Source organism: Argopecten irradians, chromosome 13, assembly GCF_041381155.1.
Source record: "Argopecten irradians isolate NY chromosome 13, Ai_NY, whole genome shotgun sequence".
Classification (NCBI taxonomy): Eukaryota; Metazoa; Mollusca; class Bivalvia; order Pectinida; family Pectinidae; genus Argopecten; species Argopecten irradians.
In genome coordinates this window covers 26923955-26946839 of record NC_091146.1, presented here as the reverse complement: position 1 = coordinate 26946839, position 22885 = coordinate 26923955, and the positions used below count along the sequence as shown (strand labels likewise).

Below are 22885 nucleotides of genomic sequence, written 5' to 3'. Positions count from 1 at the left end.
CGTAAGCCCAAACGAATAAAAACGCAAACGAACACAAACGAAATCAAATAAAAACGCAAACGAACGAAAACGTGAAACGCAAATGAAAAACGCTCGACAAAACAAAACGCAAACGAAACTAAACGAAGAACGCAAACGAATCTAGAACGCGTTTGAGGGAATGTTAGACGTTTCAAGTACTGTACATCTATTGTTTCACTACATTCACATTTTTTTGGTGAAATGTATTTACTCCTTACTTTTCCAAAACTCTCTCAGCTATGCCCCAGTCTTTCGAACTATCACATTCCTAGATGCTAGCGTACACCGACACTCGGGTATTTCCGTCGAAGAATCAGCTTTGAAGTAGGCGAGACTTGTTTCCGATCACGCCTTCAATTGCCATGCGATGTCGAAATTGATCGAAGCTAGTTTTCGATCAAACCATATCCGTTGACATAACGAAACAAGTTTGTATCGGTCGAAAACTGATACCAAACTGATCGTTCATGTTTATTTTGTGAGAAGTCTGTGAAGAATTTAATAACGTAGCAATTCTTACATACATATGTACATTACATGTATGTACATACTGTTTTAATGTAGGCTTCCTGTAAGTGTTTGACTTAAGAACATACATATCTATATCATTCCAGAATACCTAGTAGTAGAAAATGATACATGATACCTATGATACATTTTTGTATATATCGGTATATTAAAACAATAAATATATAATAAACAAAACAAATGGCATTAATTTCCGTCAGTTGGAAGTCAGATTTATCACGATATGGTTTGATCGTTAACACATGTTCGCCAGTATCGTCTAAGGTAAATGATAGACGCTTACAGTTATTGGATTCTTTTTTGTTTGTTTAATTTACTAACTCCTTACTTACATAACCCTGACGGTTAATAGGACGTTAAAATGATCGAACAAACAGACAAACAAAAGCTCAGTTTAAAATATTCATATCTAAAGTTATTAACAACTAAAGATGTCCCCGCACCAGAAAATTATAAAATTGTCAGTGGAAAACATACACAAGTAAGGTGTTGCCAAATCCAATTAATTCATAGTAATCACATGTTATCCAAATGAATATGCAAAATCTTCAATAAACAATCTCTAGAACGTTCACATTTAAAGGTAAAAAAAAATATCTCAAAAGCGCGCGAAAAGTTATTATCTTATATTGAGTTGTAATTCATAATCATATCATTTGCAGCATATTTCTAGTCACCGAAACGTCAAACAAATTTCAGAAGCGCGTGAACAGTGGGTCTCTAATCAAATGTCCATAATCAGCTCTTCATGAATCCACTATATACAATGTTTATGGAAATGCTGAGTGCTTCTTAAACTCCTAAACCGTGACAAGTTACCGTCATGATGGTTTTTTTCCAATTTGATTAAAATACAGATCCTTATTATCACCACGTTGGATAAGATGATCTGACAACATCCATGTGGATCCAGATTACCTTTGAAAATAGTCAATCAATTCAAATTGCTTCCAGCAACATCAAAAAGATGAATTCAAATACAGAATCTATTCCATTATAGGGACATATGGGCGTCATATTGATAAACCTAAATCATCAGGTATCACTGTTTTAAGTGAATAAAACAGATTCAGTTATCTATATATATATACGTACGGTCCCGACCGTCTCCCTATATAATCTATGTAACAAAACCCTGGATAGCTCGAACAGCTATTCGTCGAATAGCCCTTATTCCTCGAACAGAAATATGTCTCAGTTTCATCAAATACATAGTATTTACCCGTGTATTCGTCGAACAGGTGTTCAGCCCTTGAGATTGTTTTACCCGACTGCACCGACCGACATGGATAATTGCTCACGATCTTGTGTTTATACAGTTGGCGTGTCGAGCCTTTAGGTAATTAAGAGATTAGCGGTGTCATTATTACCTACCTACACGATCGCAAGTCGTTGCTTGATGCTTACTTTATTTGGATATTTCAGAAAAGGCATTAAGTTATTGATGTTTCTCTCGTAATAATATTCGCTGTAAATACGAAAATACGGAAGTTGTTGATCCGTGTTAATAGAAAGTACGCATTGTGAAATGACAAAAGAGGCGGAAGCTATTGCTGACGTCCGCTTAATTATAAAAGTTTATTTTTTTTTAATTTCTTTGTTGGTTTCATTCGACAAGCTAACACAATGTTATTTATCGAAAGATGTAAACGATATCAAACGATATATGCAAAGTACATTTTATCAGTGCGTTCCGTATCTCGTAAATTGTATTTTGTAACTTTTCTCGTAAACACATGTAACCCAACGTTACGCTTTTACTAAAAAGACATATATAAATATCATTTATTATGTCCCTGAATATGCTGGTTAGTAACTTCATTGTGAGTAATATATTTTGTAAATGTTTTAAATGATTTATGATAATTACATAATAGAAATGTACTCCTTGTTGACCAATATGGATTCTACATTGACCTAAATGACGATCGCTTACTCTGCTGTGAATGATTTTGGGCTTTCTCGTTAGCTTTTTCAAACGCTAAATTTATGTCATACATTTTTTTGCAACTTGATATTGCTATCAATAAAACAAGAAAAAGAAAATCCAAAATGTTGAAAGATAGGGTAATTAAAATGTTATTGTCGTGCATTGTTTGTCATAGTTTGAGACCAGACATTTTGACTGTCGATCGTGACCAACCTCGGATGAGTCGAATAACCCGTATTCCTCGAACTATTGACCTGGTCCCCTACTTTTCGAGGTATAGGGGTTTTACTGTATATATAAAAAACTAAAAGTCAACGACTTTCCTCTTGTACATTCACCATTTCATGATGACTCTTCAGCAATGCGTTCAGTACCGAAAACGTTCGCGAACGTTTTGTGGGCGAACGTTTTGCACGTTCCGAACGCTGCGTTCGCGCAGAGCATTTTAAACATGGCCGCCATCATACAAGCTGTTTTATTGGGAGAGATAGCAGATGATACAGATATACCTCTTGGCAATCTCATTGGTCCACTGTTCACACAAATTACAAAATCAAATCATGCCATTTCAAATTTTATGTTCAATTATAAGACAGAATCTCAAACCAGGATCACGGGATACTTCGACGGAATATGCTTAGTTTTCAAAGAACAAATTAATGACGTCACAAATAGCGTGACGTCACAAGGTACACACGTTTACATAAAAATAATATGAAGTTGCGCCATTTTCTATTATGGCCTATTGAGAGTTGGTTTTAATATTTTTACAAGCTGATTATCTTTGTTTTCCAACAAAACAGTGTCTGAATAGTGTAATTGATACAAAGGTATAACATTAACTCTTTGAGTGCCACATGCTTTTCTTTAGAGAGTGCCAAGTCTGAATAGACCTCTTTGAAATTTGAACATATATGACGTCACAGTAACACAATCGACTATTGTATGACGTCACGTCATCAGGCACGGAATTAATGTTAGCAGTTTTCGTTAGTTGTTTTTTTGTGTTCGTTTATTGTCCTTTTATAATCTGTAACATTTCTCGGACGATTGATTCAGAGGGATGGCCTGAGTAATACTCTTAGTCGTTGAATATAGATAATTACGTTAATTCAACAGTTGATGATAAAAAAAAATGGATTGCCAATATGTATTATATTTGTACTTGGGCTATAAAGTTGGTGTATGGAAAGCTGGGTACAAAGACGTTTAGAGTTTTATCTTAACGTAAGCATGATATTTGTCAAACTTAACATCTGGTGCATGAGATTGTTTATTATTTTCATTGTACAGTAATATTGAATGTATAAAGAAGTAAATGTTTTTGTCAGATGAACTAAATTATTTCTATTAGTTCGACAGGATAATGAAACACTTCGGGCCTCCTAATTCAAATGCATATAACAAAATGTGTAGAAAAAAGTTCATTGTTTTTTTCTGTTTTTTTTTTTAAACAAGCATCCACCGCCGATTACACTGTATTTGGCTATCTATATATATTTGGTTATAAAATCGGGACTCATAAAGCATGCAATTCGTAAAATCGTTATGAAATTATTTGTTTAAAAGCACTCAAAAATAAACTAAAGATATTGATATAAATACTACTACCACAGAAATGGTATGGGGTAAATTGTCTGTCGCGTACCTTTTGTTACGTCCAGCTCTACTATATATGTAAGTGTAGGGTAATTTATATCTTACAGATATAAAGAGTTCTTACTGAATATATACATATTTCTTAAAGCTGTTTCCAACACAATCTATATATATATATACACTCACCACGGTACCCTAAGTTTGTCGGATTTGAATTACATATGTACAATATACATGTATATAATGAATCACCCCGTGACATTAATAGTCCTGCGTACTATGTTAATTATTTTTCAAGAGTCTGGAAATAAAAGACCACTTGCAAGTACTTCGCTAATGTATGTGTTGAAGAACCATGAATACGCTTACTCGATGGTAACATAATTTTCTCAGTTACACAAATTAAGTTGCATTACAAATCTGTAACAATATCGAGATTCACGTTCTCATGTGTTTCGCATAAATTTAAACCGCGGTTCTGAGAATTAGATGCACGTTTTCTTCAAATATCCATTTATAGACCCCATAGTCTTCGAGGCTTTAGTATCACTCACATTAAGCGTTTTATGTATCTATTGCAATTGTATAATATCACGTCTGAGTAAAATATTATGTCTAACTTAATTCATCAATATTGGTAAACATCTTGCTTGTGCGAATATTTGGCGTTCTTCTTGACTTTAACAATTATGATTCGTTACAAACGAAACAAGCCTATATTAAAAAAGTCAATATTAGTTGAACGTAGTAAAACTGAATTAAATTTCATTAGGATTGGCTTTTGAGTGTTTTTTTGCATGAATTGACAGTTAACATGCAGAGAATTTCGTCCAAAATGTTTGGTCCTAATTCAGAATCACATTTATGCATCATCTATGTACCAAGAATGAGTGGTAATCTTTATAAAAAGTTGTCCTGCTTGAAAACATATGCCTGAAATGGCACTATTTGTCCCCATTTCTCCATGAAATTTTGAGTCACGCGACCCTCTACTCTGACATCTACACGTTTATATTTGCATGTCTGTCCAACTGATAAGTCAGAAAAATTCAATAAACTAACCTGAACTTAAAAAAAACCATTAAAATATCTGTACCTATGGCACAAAAAGTCGCACGAATCCATTATATCAGGAAGCAGTAGCTACACTCGCATGCCAAATGTGAGTCAAATACTGGTATGTATGTTTCCCATATATATTCTAGTATATTATATGTATCTTCGTGTAAAATTTGGTTGAAATCCGTTCATAAAATGAGATCGGGAAAACCCAAAGAAAAAAGTAAAAGCATGCATGGAGTAGCATTCAGACGGTCATGCTATCCATGGCGTCATGTTATCTGTGACGTCATTGGTATTGTTGAACCGTTCAAATCTGGGTGAGGCTCTCTGAGGCTCTTTGGCACTCAAAGGAATACGCCAAGAGCCTCAATTGAGGCCCTGTGGCACTCTAAGGTTTAAATTGATCACCTGCACAACCATGTATATGCTTATTGACATTCAAATTACGTAGAGAATCGGTTCTTGTTTGCTGCCTATGAACAGTCATACGTGTTCATAGTTCATTACTAGTTTGGCCGATGTAAAAATCACCACAACGAGAACACATTATAGCATATATCACACACTTTGATTTGCAATTCATGTTTGTTTTTACAGTAAAAGGCAAGCCATTTTTAAACATATATGTACTACATTCAATAATAATTGGACATGTACCGCATCTAGGTGTCTTACATTTTGACATTTATATATATATATATATATATATATATATAGGAAAAAAAAACTAAAACAATTCTGCGATCGATCCCTAACATTTTCCCAGCTGCCGCTGTTCTTCAGGAGATGTTTATTCATGTTGATAAGGCAACAACACAAATAACAAGGATTGATGACGTCATAATAAACAATACATTATGACGTCATAAGATACACATATTGGAAGTCACACTTACAAATTAAACTATTTAAACCTGGTTTTTAATAAAGCCCTTAATATGAATTTAAGGCAATGCCTCAGAAGAGCGCAGCTACTTATAAAAAATGTAAATATAGTTAGGATTATAACCTCAGAATGAGATTAAAACTGTTAACTTGTAGTCCGATCATTGATTTTTAGTAAATGCTATTCTTCAATATTTGTGTCTAGCAGTCGTCATATACAGGTCAGAAAGAAATATTCAACTGGATTATTTCATTTTTTTTTCTATCTAGTTTCTCTCCATTGCCGAAAACTCGGCAACATGCCATGTATCAAAAATCCGCGGGAATATGTGGCGTCATCTTTAGCACCAAGCTTCCTGACGTCACGGCTGACGGTGCCGTGCGCTTGACAACACACAGACAGTATATCATTTTGACCAGTACATTTATTGTGTCGTTCTTATCCTTGTGTAGTTATCTAAAACAACTTACAGTAATTTCAAAGTGTATCCTGGTGATAAGTTTTTGCCTACAGAGAAAAATTTAAAATATCGTCGTGCTTATAACGAGAATTAAAACATGGCTGTCTGCATGGAGGCGCGAGACTTTTCCCGCGGGACACGATTTTAAAGTTCAAGGAGTACTGGAATGTATTGGATTCTATATGCTCACACACGTGTTATGGTTAGTAGAACTTCTCTCTACGCGGCCTTTGGCCGCGCAGAGAGCTGCGCTCTTATAAAACTTGATTCTTTTCCTTCTCTTTCACAAAATTCTCAGTAGATTGATAAATAGGGATAACATTAAAAACATCACTTGCACATGTATGAATGTGTTTACTGTCATGAAGAAATCTTAAACTGTCTGTCCTAATTTGTTGTCTGTCTACAGTAATCCGTTGTCGCAACTCATTACCTGTTTGCCCAATATAGAACATTTACCACATACAAGTGCATATATAACATTTTTTTATCGACAATTCATGTTTGATTTAATCCTGAAATTGAAATTATTCTTAAAAATAATACTTGCACCTTCTAAAATAATTTTACAAGTGCCACATTTTGGCTTATTACATTTAGACACACACGGGTTCTGTTCTTCCCTTTGAAATTTTGAAGAGCATAATAATCTTTGAGGTTTTTTAGGTTGTCGTTTGCTATTAATGATTGTTGGGTTTTTTTTCAAATATTTTGATTTCATCGTATCATCCGTTGTTCTCATTATCGTTTTTCATACGTTTTGATAATGGAAAATCATTCAAAAATATTGTTTGATTAAAATTGTGGAAACAAACGGCAATCTCACAGTGTCCTTTTTTCCCGCTTCCACACTAATTTGCGTTTTGTGTGCAATCTTTCGACTACCATGTTACGGGACTCTCTACTTTCCGAGCCCTCTCCTAAAAGCCTTCATTGTTGGATTTCCTTCAGAGGATAATTACATGATTTTAAAAATTCAAAAAGTTCATTCAATCTTCTGTTTAGTACATTGCTGTCGCTAACGATGGTAACCAACCGCATCAGAAGCTTAATTAAAAGGTAGATTTACCTTTATATGCTTTTTTTTTTTGGAATGACTTGAGTAAAAAATTCAGATAATTAGCAGAGAATCGTGTAGGTTTTGAGTTAATATCAGATGAAATATGGCCATCTTCACAATCATTGACCAAAATCATCCAAAAATGGAAGTGAATCATGACCACAATCAATAGTAAATTGTATGTCCCTGTGTAAAGAATAAGGTTCTTTATTGGAATATTCTCTATGCTTTTTTCCCGGAGGCCATATTATAAAACAATTCATCACCAAAAATCTCCAGAAGTTTTTGTTTAAGAAAATCGCAATAACATGTGCCTTCACTGTTTTTTATAAAACTTTTTCTTCGAGATAGCCCAGAACCAGAGTTGCATATGTTGGTGTACATTTGCTTCCCATAGCAGTTCCTTTTATCTGTTGATAAAATTTACCATTAAAGTAAAATACATTTATGTTTAGTATAATGTTTAATGGATTCCAGAATGAAGTCTTCATCAAATCGAGAATCAATCTTTTCTGGACATTTCCTGAGCCAAAACTTTATGGCTTCCTTTCCTGAGTCAAAGGGAATATTTTGTATAAAGGTTGACGACATCAAATGATACCAGTTTTGAAACTGGTTCAGTATAAGTAGGGCATAAATGAGATAATAAAAATTAAAATCGTATGAAAATTTTGACTGGAAGAACAAAGGGGTTTAAGTATAAGGTCCAAAAAAATGGCTAAGCCTTTGAGTAACACCTTCAGGACCATCAACAATCGGACGAAATTTCAAATTATTCGGTTTCTCTATGTCAATAAATTCAGAATTCTGCTCTTTGATAGCATTCGATATTTCAACACTTTGTCAAGTAATCTTTCTCTGTATCTGATAATCCAAATGATCGATTATTAACAAGGTCTGATATGTCCTTAGTGTCCATATCAGCGTGTTCTGTTCTACCAGGTTTAAATAGTTCAGTTTAATTTGTAAGTGTGACTTATAATATGTGCATCTTATGACGTCATAGTGTATTGTTTACTATGACGTCATCAATCCTTGTTATTTGTGTTGTTGCCTTATCGACATCAATAAACATCTCCTGAAGAACAGCAGCGGCTGCGAAAAAATTAGAGATCGATGGCAGATTTGTTTTAGTTTTGTTTTTATATATTAGTATATATATATATATATATACAATGTAATGAATATCTAGTAAAATCTAGGAAATTTGCGAAAGACTTGCGGGGTGAACATAAATATAATAATAATATTGATATTTGTGAAGTCATTTAAAAGATAATATATACATACTGATGATGCCATAGTAATTAAGACATAATATAACATGTTTAATATTGATGAACTGATGTGTCATGAATCAAAGCGCTACAATCAAGTTTCAAGTCCACTTAATTATTTAAGTAAATGACAGGGCATTAGGTCATTGATAATATGTTTTTTCATTATTTCATTTACCTCTGTATTCCCTATATAACTGAGATTGTCAAGGTATAATACGGAGTCACTCCCATATTGAGTGATGGGTCTCTCCAGCATTATTCAGTAAACGTGCTGAACCTACAATTCTGCATTTGAACTCTACACTATTCCAACTTTAACACTACAAAGAATCAAAGAAAAGATATTTATTGAAACTCAAACATTAAATTATCGTTCAGTAATTCAATTTTGCTTTTATTTTTTTTTTCATTGGCTTAACAAAGTACTCTATCATCCGTTTTGTAACGTCGCTTCTGATTGAGACAAATACTTTCATAAAAAAGAGTATCAAAATGAATTTAGAATTATTCATGGAATATTGTCAGCAAATTGAATAATAAGAATTAATTTGAATATATGTTTGATGTTATCTTTCATCATAAACCAGTTCGCCATTTATTTAGTGTACACTCTGGCTTTTGTGTTGTAATGAACAGTATTGATCAACACTTTTATTTAAAAAAGCTTATATTTCTCGTACACACATTTAGGAAATGTGTATTATAGACGCAGCGTGCGCCTTCGGAGTTTATATAAAAATTTGAGTACATATGATTTGTCACGGTACGGTATTTTTTCAGGTATGTTTTTTTTTCTAATTCGCGTGTACGAGGTGTAATTATAGTACTCATTTTCCAGGTATATATATTTTTTTCTAATATGCGTGTACTGGGTGACGGCCGCTGTCGGCCATAGTAGTTTACTTGATACTTCAAGTACTAAATCCAATACCAAAAAACCAATTGGATTTTTGTGTTAAGTATAGCTAATTTAATTCAATATCAAATACGGTCCGAAAACAATCATACACATCACAAATATTCCTTATTGTATATACATAAAGATTGTTTTATGTTTGTAAGGCTTCGATACTTCCATGCATTGTAGGCTGCATGCATTGATTCTGTAACTGTCACTGTCACTGATTCAGTTTATGTGTCGTACCAGGGTGATGTTCTGGAGAGGAAGCAAGTGAAAGGAGGTAACCATGGACGTAGTTAGGTTTAATTATTGAAAAGTAGGAGCGGACATTCACAAGGTAAGGATTTGGGGTTAAGTATTATTTGTAATATTTATGGAGTAAATGATCAATAAAGTCCCTATCAATTTGTACTTGCCAACGAAACATGCATGCTAGATACTCGGTCTTTACAAGCAAAGACATCCAGGACATTAACATTTTCTTGAGAAACAACAACTGTTTCTGCTGGCAATATATATTAAATTTGATTCCGTTCAAACATAAAATTACTATTATTGGACAAGATATGGCTGACATGTTATTAACTAAAATGTAATTTAGAAATGACGATAGCGTTGCGTAACGGCGGCGTATTATCTTGTACATACAATTTATAATCGTATCATTTTCTATCTTGTTAATACAACTTATTATCATTTTGTTTTCTAAAGTGTAAATACAATTTATTATCGCATTATTGTCTATCGTGTATATACAACTTATTATCGATTTACTTCATGTCGTGTGCATATACCTTATCATCGTGTTATTTTCTATAGAGTACATACACCTTATTATCACATTTATTTTCCAGTCCAATGCATTGAAGACAGCCGCAAGGAAATGTCGGACTGATATCGTATCTTTGCTTCTAGACAAAGGTGCCAATCCTGATCAGGTTAATATATTGATATTCTTGCGTTTAAAGTAGCTGATTTTAAATTATTAACTTTAAGCACTGTTCATTAGCATCGAGAATGATAAATGTCTTATTACAATATCATACCAGACAACCGCGTTGTATTTTTGCAATTGAGCGATATGTTTTTGATGGGAAGATAACGTTTTAGTGTATTGCTACTATTCATTTCTCAGTTTAAAGCATCATTAATTCGAATGAAATTTAGAAAGGTCATCGTATGCCATGCGGTATACATTGGAATAAGGCAATGATATACAACTAATATTGTACACATTGTACGGGTTTAAAAGTGTACGAACTGTTTCGGAAATGAAAGTAGAATAACGATATTTCCGTCGATTTCAGCATTCCTGAGTATGCAACTTTATAGGGCATGGGCTAGGAGGGTCCCACATGCCCCCCCCCCCGCTCTATCTCTCTCTCTCTCTCTCTCTCACACACACACACACACACACACACACCCTTCCACACACACACAATCACATTCACCCTCTTACCATCACACACACACACACACACATCCAAACCAATTTTTTTAACCCTTATTACCCACTGATCAGAAATCAAAATGTTAGCATTGCATAAGTTGGGATGTCGTCATAAAGATGGGCGTCATCTCGAATTTAACTAAAAGTTAAAAATATTCATGACACAATTTTTTCATATTTAAGAAAAACAATATAATATTTTGAGATACAAAAGAAAAGTACTGGTATACCATCATTACCGGTTGAGTATACTGAACATATGTTATTTATGCTAATATATTGTAATAAACCTAAATTACTCGATCTCGTTCGTTGTCTAATACCTGTGGCGTGTTCATAATGTTAAGCGCTCTCACCTGGACGGCCATGTGCAGTAAAGCGTTCCTGAGCGTACACGTACCCATTCAACGTACAGATTGCCATTAAATCCAATATGATATCTGATGGAATGGTATTACAAAAGCTTGTAGTAAAAAAGTGATGACAAGAAGATTTTCTGAATTTTATATCCCTACCGAAGCCATTACTTTCCTCCATGCCGCTAAATTGAAATCACTGCTAAGCCATAACGAGATGTGATAATAATGAATATATTTATTTATCGAACATCTATAGAACTCATATAACCATTCAGTATCATTAAAATAGCATTGTCGCTAAATAACGAAATATGATATATAAATAATGCATTGTATTTGGAAATCAAAAGCCAAGCATTTTTGTCAATCATTCAAACAAAATATATTGCCAACACTAAACTGTTTCTATCATCAGGGTTATAAAATTACTTATTCCTGCAGAGACTCATTATTACAATTTCAATTTTAAAATTTACAGCTAAATGTGATTCATTTTTATTTTTTCAGTCGAGTTGTACTAAGTTGTTGATATTTATAGTCAATATTCCATTTACCGTTTATGTTGTGATTATAGGTGAAGACAGAAGATGGGGAAATGCCTGTGTTTAATGCAGATGTAAATGCAATCATTGCAAGGAAACAAGGTAAACTGTCATTTTTTCGCTTAAATTGATATATTGATACTTGTTATGATAGTGTTGTTGTTTGGAAAATATATTGTACTATTAACGGTGGCTGAAATGATCAAAGGCAATTGTTAAATACCCATTCATATACATATAAGAGCAACACATCTCTATTAAGACTTGTCATATTCAATTGGTATTTCTTTTGTGTATTTCATTTGTTACCTAATATGACCTATTATATTACTAGTGGAGCAACATATTAAGGGGTGTTGCGGATGAAATGAGAGACGTTAAGGACCTCGTGGTAATTCAAAGATTTTAGCCCATTTGACACTGTGACCTTATATTAAGGTCAAGTTCGTTTGTTTGAACATTCCTCCATTTCAGCATCAGGTCTGTAAGACTATTGACAAGAACTTATTGCAAGTGGAATATAACTAGCATTCCCAATTCAAAACTGGTAGCTGCTTTTTTAAAGACTTATCCTAATCATCGGAAGGTGGTCCGATTCTGTTACAGCTTATCCCAATCTTCGGAAGGTAGCCGATTCTTTTATGTCTCATCTTAATTTTAATTTCCTAACAAAAAGCACTAGTGGGGGAGGAGAAATAGGTTCCCATGTACCCCTGGCAGTTTTTCGAAACATGGTTTTTAGGACCGGTATATGATATCCAGTTTCATTTTATGCTTGTTGCCATTGACAACTAATGTCCCATGGGGGTCATATGGCGGCCATCTTGGATTTCAGGTATCAAAAATGGCCAAAATGACACATTCGCATATATGCGCATAGATAGAGAACCAGACAACATTCAGAGGCAAATAAACACATTTTTTGATATGATTGAAACATGCTGAATACGATTAAATCATAATAATGACGTTACGTCTTCTCATTTTTGTGAAATGACGGGAAAACAATGAAATTTTCAGCTTTTTTTCCCTAAAAAATCGATAAATGTCATAATTTTTATCACAAGTAAAAAAATTGATGGACAAATCACCAACAGTCATTTCGAATTGAACCAACCCTCGTGTAAACATATGTGTACTATAGAAATATTGATCGCATCAACGAGGTCGGAAAATAGAGCCCCCCCCCCCCATCAAAAAATGGCCAAAATGGAACATTCGTATATACGCGCATAGATAGAGAACCAGGCAACATTCAGAGGAAAATAAACACAATTGTTATATGATTGAAACATGCTGAATACGATTACGTGTAAATCATAATAATAACGTTACGTCTTCTCATTTTTGTGAAATGACGGGAAAACAATGAAATTTCCCCTAAAATATCGATAAATGTCATAAATTACATCACAAGCAATAAAAAAACTGATGGATAAAACACCTTGTTCCAGCCGTTTTCAAATTGCGCTTACCCCTGTGTAAACATATGTGTATTTTAAAAAGGATTTTTTTTTTGTTTTTTTTAGCAGAAGTACTTGGGACAAATCCTCGGGGGCGGCAACCAATGTTTTCACAACATCGGCGATCTGACTATCATGAGGAGAGACCTAACTCCATGATAAAGAGGCCCGATTTACCTAATTATGTACCGGTAATCACTAAAGGCCTACAAGATAGTGCAACAACTATACTTTTTCATTCGACCGGATATTGATTTAACATAGCCTACATTATATTTTGTGCTAAATACTTTTCAATGCGTCAATATCTTCAACTATAAAACATATCCCAAATATTTTCTGATGAGTTCATTGAATGTAGAACACCATGGATGAATCTGAGACCTTCATTCATTCAAATACCACGCAGCTATAACTATGCAAGGTGTAAAAATGTATACGATTATATTTTCATGCACATAAATACATCTATTATCATTGTAATTGTATTGTTTTCCTGTTTCATTCTGATGCATTAAACTACGATTAAGCTATTTACGGATTACATTCGTGTTGCATATGCAAGTTATACTAAATTGAGCAGCAGCACCATTGATTACGTTGTGTTTACGCCGTCGCGCGCCGCCCCCCCGTGGCTATTGGTGATCGATTGCATAAGGAAAAGCTATTGATAAATATTTGTTGAGTCTGATTTCTTGACCCGGCCATTCACAATCATCTGAATAGTCAATACATCAAAAGATTTATATATTATAATATATAATCTATTGTAGCCATTAACATTTTATCACCATTATATCTCAAAAATCGCATATTTTTATAACATTATTATTTCATCACGCAATCTCATTTGTTTCATTTTTGGGGTCTTAAGTGATGAAGAGTGTTTGAGTAATTTTACGTCCTATATTATCAGCTGCATGGTCTTGTTATGGACGGCCCCGCCCTCCCATGTATGACAGGTGTGTTTGCGTGTGTACTTGTGCAGAGGTTGCTTGTTTTGGGTGGAGAGTGCGTTATTATTCATTAAGGATGTTGATGACAAAAAATCATATTCTGTGTAGTTTTTACACTGACTTACTTAAATAATGAGAATCGGTCATATGTGGCCGACATTTAATGCATTTTGCCTCCCTGAAACATTAGTTGCTAGATCAAAGCCTTAAGTTTTACTATAATTACGTTTCTTGTGACAAGAGGTGTATTTATAAACCTTGCAATACTATTAAGTAGTTGAGGGATCTTCAGCATGAATGTAATTCTACGAAAATATTACATTATTATGTGATTATTTGGTATAATTATAAAAAATGCTTGAATTCATTTATGATCACAAAACTGTATGAAGAAGAAAAATACCTTTGAAAGTATCGAACGATTAAGGTATAGATGAAACAAAATGTAATCCAATCCGGTTTTAATTTCACATGTATTAAAATTTATACGTATGTTGTGGTTTTAATTGCAGCTATTGCACATGCTGTATGCAGACATGGTGTGTGATCATCAGGTGACAATTTGCCTTGATACATGAATAATTATGTTCAATTTTCTTTCCACAGGTATCAATAACTACTGAACAATTGAGTAACGCAGGCGATTTTTCAAACACTATACTTTATTTTTGTTTGTCGCTAGATACATAGAAAATATAATTTATCACGCATGTTTCAATTCATTATCATTGTCATGGCAATTTACCAAAAAAAGCTGCATCTGCCTTCTAGATATAAAATAGATAGGGAGAATGCATGGTTGGTATCTTTACAATACAAGGTTTATTTTGTTGCGAGACTTGGGGAAAGCGAGTCATTTCGGCTTTACTATCGGGCATCAAAATAAAATAAAATCTCAAAGTAAAACTTTGTGTTGTAATTTACTAACCGTGTTATTTGTTTCTGTTTTACCTGCTAGCCTTTATGAAAACGAAAGCAAATTGTCAGTTATTTACTTGGTTTACCTCAATTAACGAGACACTTCTTTGACGCAGAGGAAAAGATTCATTCACTAAACCATGGCAAATATGTTAGCGCTTTCGCAAAAAGTATCAGTCATTATATTTATTGTGCAATATCACTGAAACCATATGTAAATACTAAAAAAAACAATAATCACTCATTAAAGGTTTACTTTTTAATACATGACATTGCCATGAGTCAAGAAAGATGACACCGCCATATGAGATTTCAGATATCGCAAAAAAGGAACGTCATTTCAGTGAATGTGACATCTACATTTTAGTGGAGACTGAATGTCGTTTACTAAGGTTAAATTTCGTGGTCAAATAAGAAAATGTTCCGTCAGATGTGGAACATAATTCACTGTGATCGTATTGCCGGATAATAGCATAATTCGTATTTACGGATAAAGCAATGAGTGCTTACCCGGCAGCAATTATCCGTCAGTATGTTGGGCAGTTGCAGGATATTGGTAATGTTTTTCTTAAACTCACGCAAGAGATCCACTTATTACACGTTACTTGTAATTTGTTTACCCCAGAAAATGCATATTTATAATACTTATAATCTCGATATTAAACCTGAATCACAAAATAGGCTGGTCTTATAAGTAAGCCTTCGATTTCTTTACAGTCAATATGTGTATCTTGAAAACTATGCCGGCTTCGAAAATAGGGCTGGCTCTAGTAAGCCTTGGATTCCCTCTTGCGTATTCCTTGCAGGACAATTATCTCAAAAATAATGCCGCAATTTTCTGCAGTGGTGAAAACAATGTAAAATCGTCATAATGTTCTGTTGTTTGTGTTATTTTGTACATGCATGTATTTAAAATAAATAAATGACAGTGTCAAAGCATCGAGAGTGTTACATAATGACCTAACGATTTGTTTAGGAGAAAAAAAGATGACATACAAAAATTTTTGACAGTAAATTCATTCTGTAATGTATAATTGGTTCATGTATTGGGTTATCGTTTATGTTGTTTTGTTTTAATTTGAACGCCAATAAAAGGTTTCGAAAGAAAGCCGAATCCACGTAAGTAGCCTCTATCATGCCTTACTGAGATTATCTCATGTCGAAAATAAGACCCGAAAAAAGGCCGGTCTTGAATATAAACTGGGATTTCCTACTAAAATATTCATTACTAAGAGCCGCGGATTATTATCAAGAGTTTAGGGTTTTATATCTAGTTTGAATTGGTGTGAAGTAAATGCCAGGAGCAGCTTGTACATTAGTTTGGTCTCTTGTGGAAATCGATATCAAAAGTCAAGTTGTAATAAATACCCAAACAGCGCACGTTTAAAAATAAAACTATATTAATACCAAGCTAATACCACACGTCTATGAATTACTAAACATAACCATTGATTACCATTTTAGTTTCAGATAATTGTTTAATATAGAAGGGAAACAATGTCATCTCGGTTTCAAGTAAGATCGACGAGTCAAGGCATTTTATATACGTAGCACTAATATCATTTTTATATGCTAATAATGCGTTCGTTGTCTGGATTAGATTCATTTTTATCACCATATTGTTCTTCAAATACATGTACATTAATAATTATAGATTCCACTTTGTCATAAAACAAAAATTAACCTTGGTATCATAGCCGTTGTCACATTCCTAATTAAAGACCTATTGGTCTATTCATTGATGGCTATTTCCGGAAAATGGTTTCGCCATGTTGAAGTAATACTCAAGTTATATACCAAATAACGGAAGGAATAACATTTTCAAGATTCATGAAAGTTTGTCATTAAAAACGAATGTCTTACGATATGTTTTACATTGAACTAGTTGAATAACTGCGAAATCCCACCTTGATAAGATCGGCACTTACTTCAGTCCAGGTGATAAAATGGTGTCTAACTAATTGCATTAGTCGCCAGATAAGACGTTTCAAACCACGCCCACACTTTATGCGACGGTTGTCAAGTGGATAAAGGCCCGTCATCTAGTAACGTTAAAACAATACATCGGCGGTCAAGTGTACTTCGATTGAGATACCACGGCGACATTTTTGACTTGTTATTTCTTTTATAACGCTAGATATTAAGCGAAAAAACCGAAACTGTGGAGTATTTTGAGGGTTTGAACAAAAATGATCAGGTACAAATTAGAAGTGGAATATCTAGTAAATTCATCGTATTATAAGCCAGTTGAAGTTTTTCATTAGATTTGACTCCTTTCAAAATCATCTAAGTCGACTTTTATAGTCAACGCAAGGTAGGCTTTCAGTCTCTAAAATTGAAGACGATATTTTAAAAGTTATTTGAGTCTATATTCAATATTATATTGTTTTGACAGTTGACAAGTGTATACCCGAAGAAAAAATAATTCACATTGTTTAGCTCTCAGTTACTCAAAATGTTCGACAGCGGGGATCATAGAGCAGTCTGTTATGCAAGACTTGCACTAGGGTCTGCTCTAATGCTTTGTGATATTGGCCTATTACAGTAATTAGGAGGAACCATTGGGTCACATCACGCTTAAAACTACGATTTAACGATGATATATATTAGTATACATGCATTTAAATGACTGAAAAATTATAAACTATCCTATTGTTGAAATATTAAAAAAAATTTGAAATGCAGTCTGGATATTCTTAGTATTCCTTTGTTTTCTGAAAAAATTCTAAAGATTTTGATAGCTTTCTTAAGTGCCTGTGATAAAAGTATCTTTAATTCTCCATTTTGATTTTATCAATAATCAATTCATCTGGTTTTAACTCTATCACTCAAGTTAAAAGTAATAATTTTTTTTTGGGCATTTTGGACCCATCATGAGGTGCAATATATAAATGTATATTGTTTAACCTACTGTACAGTCTAAGCATATACAATGTATGTGTCAGAAATTCGTGCATATTGTGAAAAATATTTCAATTGATTTCTGTTAAAGATACATCCTATTGGTGTTTAATCGTAAATATATATATATATATATATATATATATCTAATTATTGACACAAAAATAATTATAAAGATTATTCATTTCCCCATTGGTGCAACTGCGCAATTAAGTTTTTCATTCCATATAGGATATAGTGACACGGAATTTTTTCGGGATGCAATTAATTATTTTTCATATTTTTAACTTAAAGTTAAAATTAGAAGCTCCAACTTTTTTGAATGGTGGGTAAATGGTGTAAAACTAAGTAACTTTTGTAATTGAAGAAAATAATAAATCGTCTGCTCCTGTTTTTTGATAGTGAAAAAATACCATTTGTCAGCGGTGGAGCATCATTGGGTCGACTTTAAAATTAATATATAGGTCTTAAACAAATTTTATGTTTCATTTAAATGCCCAAAGTCAGTTTTCGAGGCCTTTTCATTATTGACAAGAAGTTGCTGAACTGTTTTCATCTATTTGACATATCTGACCTCAAATGAAGGTCAAAGTAACTTATTGGAACAAACTTGATAGCTCATTATCTCTGCATGCTAGAATTACAATGCGAGGAGCTAGAGCTTTTCCTAGGAATTTTGGTTATGGAGAAGAAGTCGTTTAAATAAAAAAATTACGAAAGGCTGACGGATGAAGCATGGTAGATGAAGACTGACGAAATGTGATGATTAAAGAGATTATCAGATGACCTAATGATACTTTGAAGTTACTTAGAGTTTTCAATGCAATTAAGCCAAACACACAATGATTGCATAACATTTTCCCTGCAAAATGACTTCATAATTACTTTAGTTTCAACTTATGATTATTTTTTTGCCGTCCTTTCATCAGTATTGGTCACGCACTAGTTTGAGTTTTTAAGAAGGTTAAAAAAGATGGAGATGCATGCTTGTTTGGGGATGTGGTTGCCGAGTGGTTAAGCTCGACATATTTAGCACCAGCCCTCTACCTTTGGGTTACAACTTTGAATCCCATGTGATGTAGATTCCTGGTACTAATAGTGGTAAGTGTTTTTTCTCCAGGTTCTCCGATTTTCTTCTATCATTTCTTTCAATAACCCTGCAATTAATACTGATTCTGACCAGTTCTATACGCTGGTCGGTGGTTTTTCTCCGAATATTCCGGCATTCCGACAAGAAACCTCACATCCATACACGACCCTGGCTGTTCATAGGACGTTCAACTAATGGAAACCAAAAAAGTATACTTTCATTCCATAACGATTCTGACCAGTTCTATACACTGGTCGGTGGTTTTTCTCCAAATATTCCGGCATTCCGGCAAGAAACCTCACATCCATACACGACCCTGGCTGTTCTTAGGACGTTCAACTAATGGAAGCCAAAAAAAGTAAACTTTCATTCCATAACGGAAATTTTAGTCCCTTTTAATGTGAAAGCATTTTTTTTGAATATATAAACAAAAAATCATTCAAAGATCACCATTACATACATTTCTATATTTTGGCTATTTTTTAAGTATATTTAGCATTTTGCAAGAAAATATACCTAGCAAATGAACAAATACACAAAATACCTCCCTTTATTCAATCCCAGTAAATATTATGTGAAAGAATGAAGTATTTAATTGAATACATGCATCAGACCACAGCAGACATTGTCAATATACACCTGTAATTTGTTAATCAAGATTGCATAATGTTTAATTATAATGCTACTGAAAAAAATCTGAGGTGAGCATGGCCATGGTGTCCATCTTTCTAATTTTGTTCTTTCTCCTCTGGAACATGACATTTATAAGAACACTTCCAAGCGCTGACTGTTGGTTAGTGATTTTTTTCTATAGGACCTCTTTTGTACATCCTGTGTACATTCGAAACACATAATTATATTATTGTAAATCCTTTGATTACCTGTTACAGCTGTAGGCTATGGAAATTAATTAACTAAATCCTTGGTACATAAGGAACAGAAATGAACTATTTTGACACTTTGATACTTTTGTTTTTTAGTATTATTAAGCCTTATTATTACAGCTCTCATGTTCGGGGGTCGATACTAACAGTAGCCTAGCAGCCCTGCAGGCTGCATGTTATATGTTAGATGAAGATAAAATGAATGCTTTGAGATCTGCAAATTCAGTACTACAATTCACTAGAATGACGGAAATTGTTTTATAGAAATTGAAAGTGTTCCCGCCCCAGAGGATGATATCACAAACCTACTACATTATATACTGCACGCGCCTTTTTAGACAAATTAGAGAACATTTTTATAATGAGTTTTTAAAAAAAAAAAACTATTAAAAAGTTGGTTGGTTTCGCGAATTCTGAAATGCTTGAAACTGAAGAGCGGCGGTGGAGTACTTTGACATGTCAGTATCAATAAATTTTAATAAAAGAAAGAAACATGTTGTTATTTTTGGCCCCCATCTAGACCCTCTCAGTGGTACCAGTATGTTACAAGGTAATTTTCATACATGAGGGTACGTGTAATACTGAAGTTATATGATGTTCATTCATATCCATTGGCCAGCTTGCAGATAGTTCAGTTTGGCTTCTTTACTTGACACTTATAGCCTAATCTAGTTCCCGCGGATCGACCCAAGAACTTCGGCTACGTCCAACCATTATTTTTGTTAAACCTTTTTATTAAAATTTCTATTTAAAAATCCTTGTCTAACCTATGGCCCCCTTCCCCTATAGTACCAGTATACAGTGTAACCTCAGTTATCGGCAATGTCCATTGGATACGGTAGTGATATGTAAACTTCATTGCATATATGAAAGGTTGTTCCTATCAATACTGTTAAAACTTCCAGCTTTTTCAGGTTTTTGTTTCATGTTGTACTATATAGGCCCTATGTTTTGATATTTTGGTGTTCCGTTCTTCTCTTGCCTGATATGGTCGCATGGTCGTGTCTCTTTCCCGTTGATCTCCAACAGGGCTTTGCTCGGTCGCTATTTTTTGACATGCAGACGAAAACACAGCTGACAACTATTTTATGTGCGCCATCTGTCGGTTCTAGGTTTAACCTATACCTGCAGTAGGTAGTAATTTACAATCATTTATAATCAAGCTAATATATTAGGAGACACACATTACAAACGGCATCCGTTTCAGAGTTCTGTACAACCAGTGAACTGTCCGTTTACGAGTTGTTTATTAATCCATATGAACAAGTTAGTTAGCCTAACTTCGTGATTCAGTCGCTGTCATGATCACACGCAGTACTGCAGTAGGCCTATGAAAATCAATTATAATAGACAACAGCAACCTCAAATATAATATAAAGAATGGTAATAATAACATCCATCGATCGTGACATAACAAGTAAAATGCACAATCAAGGCCTATTTACCTGATATTCACGCAATCCTCGATAATATTTGGATATCATTGCAAGACTTATTAAACTTTTATAAATTCAAGTAATTATTTCATAAAATAAACTGAATTTGTTCATCAATAATACGACCCATTTGTGAATGGTCCACTCGTCGATCAATCGGCTAGAAAGCCCAGGTAGCCCAAGTCCGAGAAAAATCTCGTCTGGCATGCAAATTTACTGGGAACCTGCGAAATACCGCACCGATTTCCAAGATTGTTCTGTGGTCGTTCTTTATAGCATTTTCAAAAACCACAAATACCATTTTGTTCAGAATTACTCAAACTTTTAATTTGTAGAATTTCGTTTTGTCAAGTTTGAGCGTTTGTTCGCAGAAACTATCGATGAAAATGTCGATATTTGCATGTTTGACTAAAACTTTCTCCGTTAAATGAATTTTCGCACAGCCAACAAGTATCTCAGAAGATAGATCACGCCTGGTTTAGGTTAAGTCCAAAATTTCATTAAATTTGATGCTCCACTTTTCTTATTACCCAAATCGCGGTTATAAGCAGGTTGATAGCTAAAACTTGTCGTGTTATGGATGTATTCTTCTGAGGTTTCAGTCCCGTTGAAACCTCGCTTCGACATAGATCAAAGAAGTTATGAGATTTTCAAATAAAATTTATCAATTTCTGTAGCAAGTTGCTAGTTGCAAATTTTAAAAAAAAATATACATTTCTATCTTTAGTAGATTTTTTTATATGGGGATTTTACGAAATGACCCATTTGGCGGCCATTTTGAAATTGTGTTTTTTTTCTTTTTGAGTAGAGCCACAGTTTTACCATTTTTAACTGAAATTGTTTTATCCTAAACCATCATTGCGCAAATATTTTTTCAGCTGTATCAAGCTAATTTTTGCTGTAAATCTTTACTGGGTTCGTGGTTAATTAAAATATTGAGCATTAATGTGGTGAAATGATACATTTTTGTCACTTTATTTTTTTTTATATAATGGTAATTTGAGCACTTTAATTTATTTCTCTGAAATACTGAAAAATAACAAATATTCAAATGAAGCAAAAAATAAGCCCACGGACCCCCATTTTTCTCTGCCTGATTAAGAAAGATCCCCTTTCCCTGTTGATATCCAAAATATTAACAAAAGTTTAATACCATAAC

General features: G+C 33.7%; 2 protein-coding genes across 7 annotated transcripts in view; one reads left to right on the top strand and one right to left on the bottom strand.

Moving 5' to 3' along the window:
- LOC138306001 (cyclin-dependent kinase 4 inhibitor B-like) overlaps window positions 1-22885 on the bottom strand; it is a 637657-nt gene that overhangs the window by 313736 nt on the left and 301036 nt on the right. The gene's annotated exons all lie outside the window — the stretch shown is intronic.
- LOC138305998 (uncharacterized) overlaps window positions 1-22885 on the top strand; it is a 343209-nt gene that overhangs the window by 113198 nt on the left and 207126 nt on the right. Inside the window, exons 1-2 of one of the 3 annotated variants that reach the window (XM_069246308.1) lie at window positions 10046-10064; window positions 10582-10665. The exons of the other annotated variants lie outside the window; for them this stretch is intronic. The gene's annotated coding sequence lies outside the window, so the exon portion shown is untranslated. Of the gene's footprint in view, window positions 1-10045; window positions 10065-10581; window positions 10666-22885 lie in introns of those variants that run through there. 3 annotated transcript variants of the gene reach the window in all.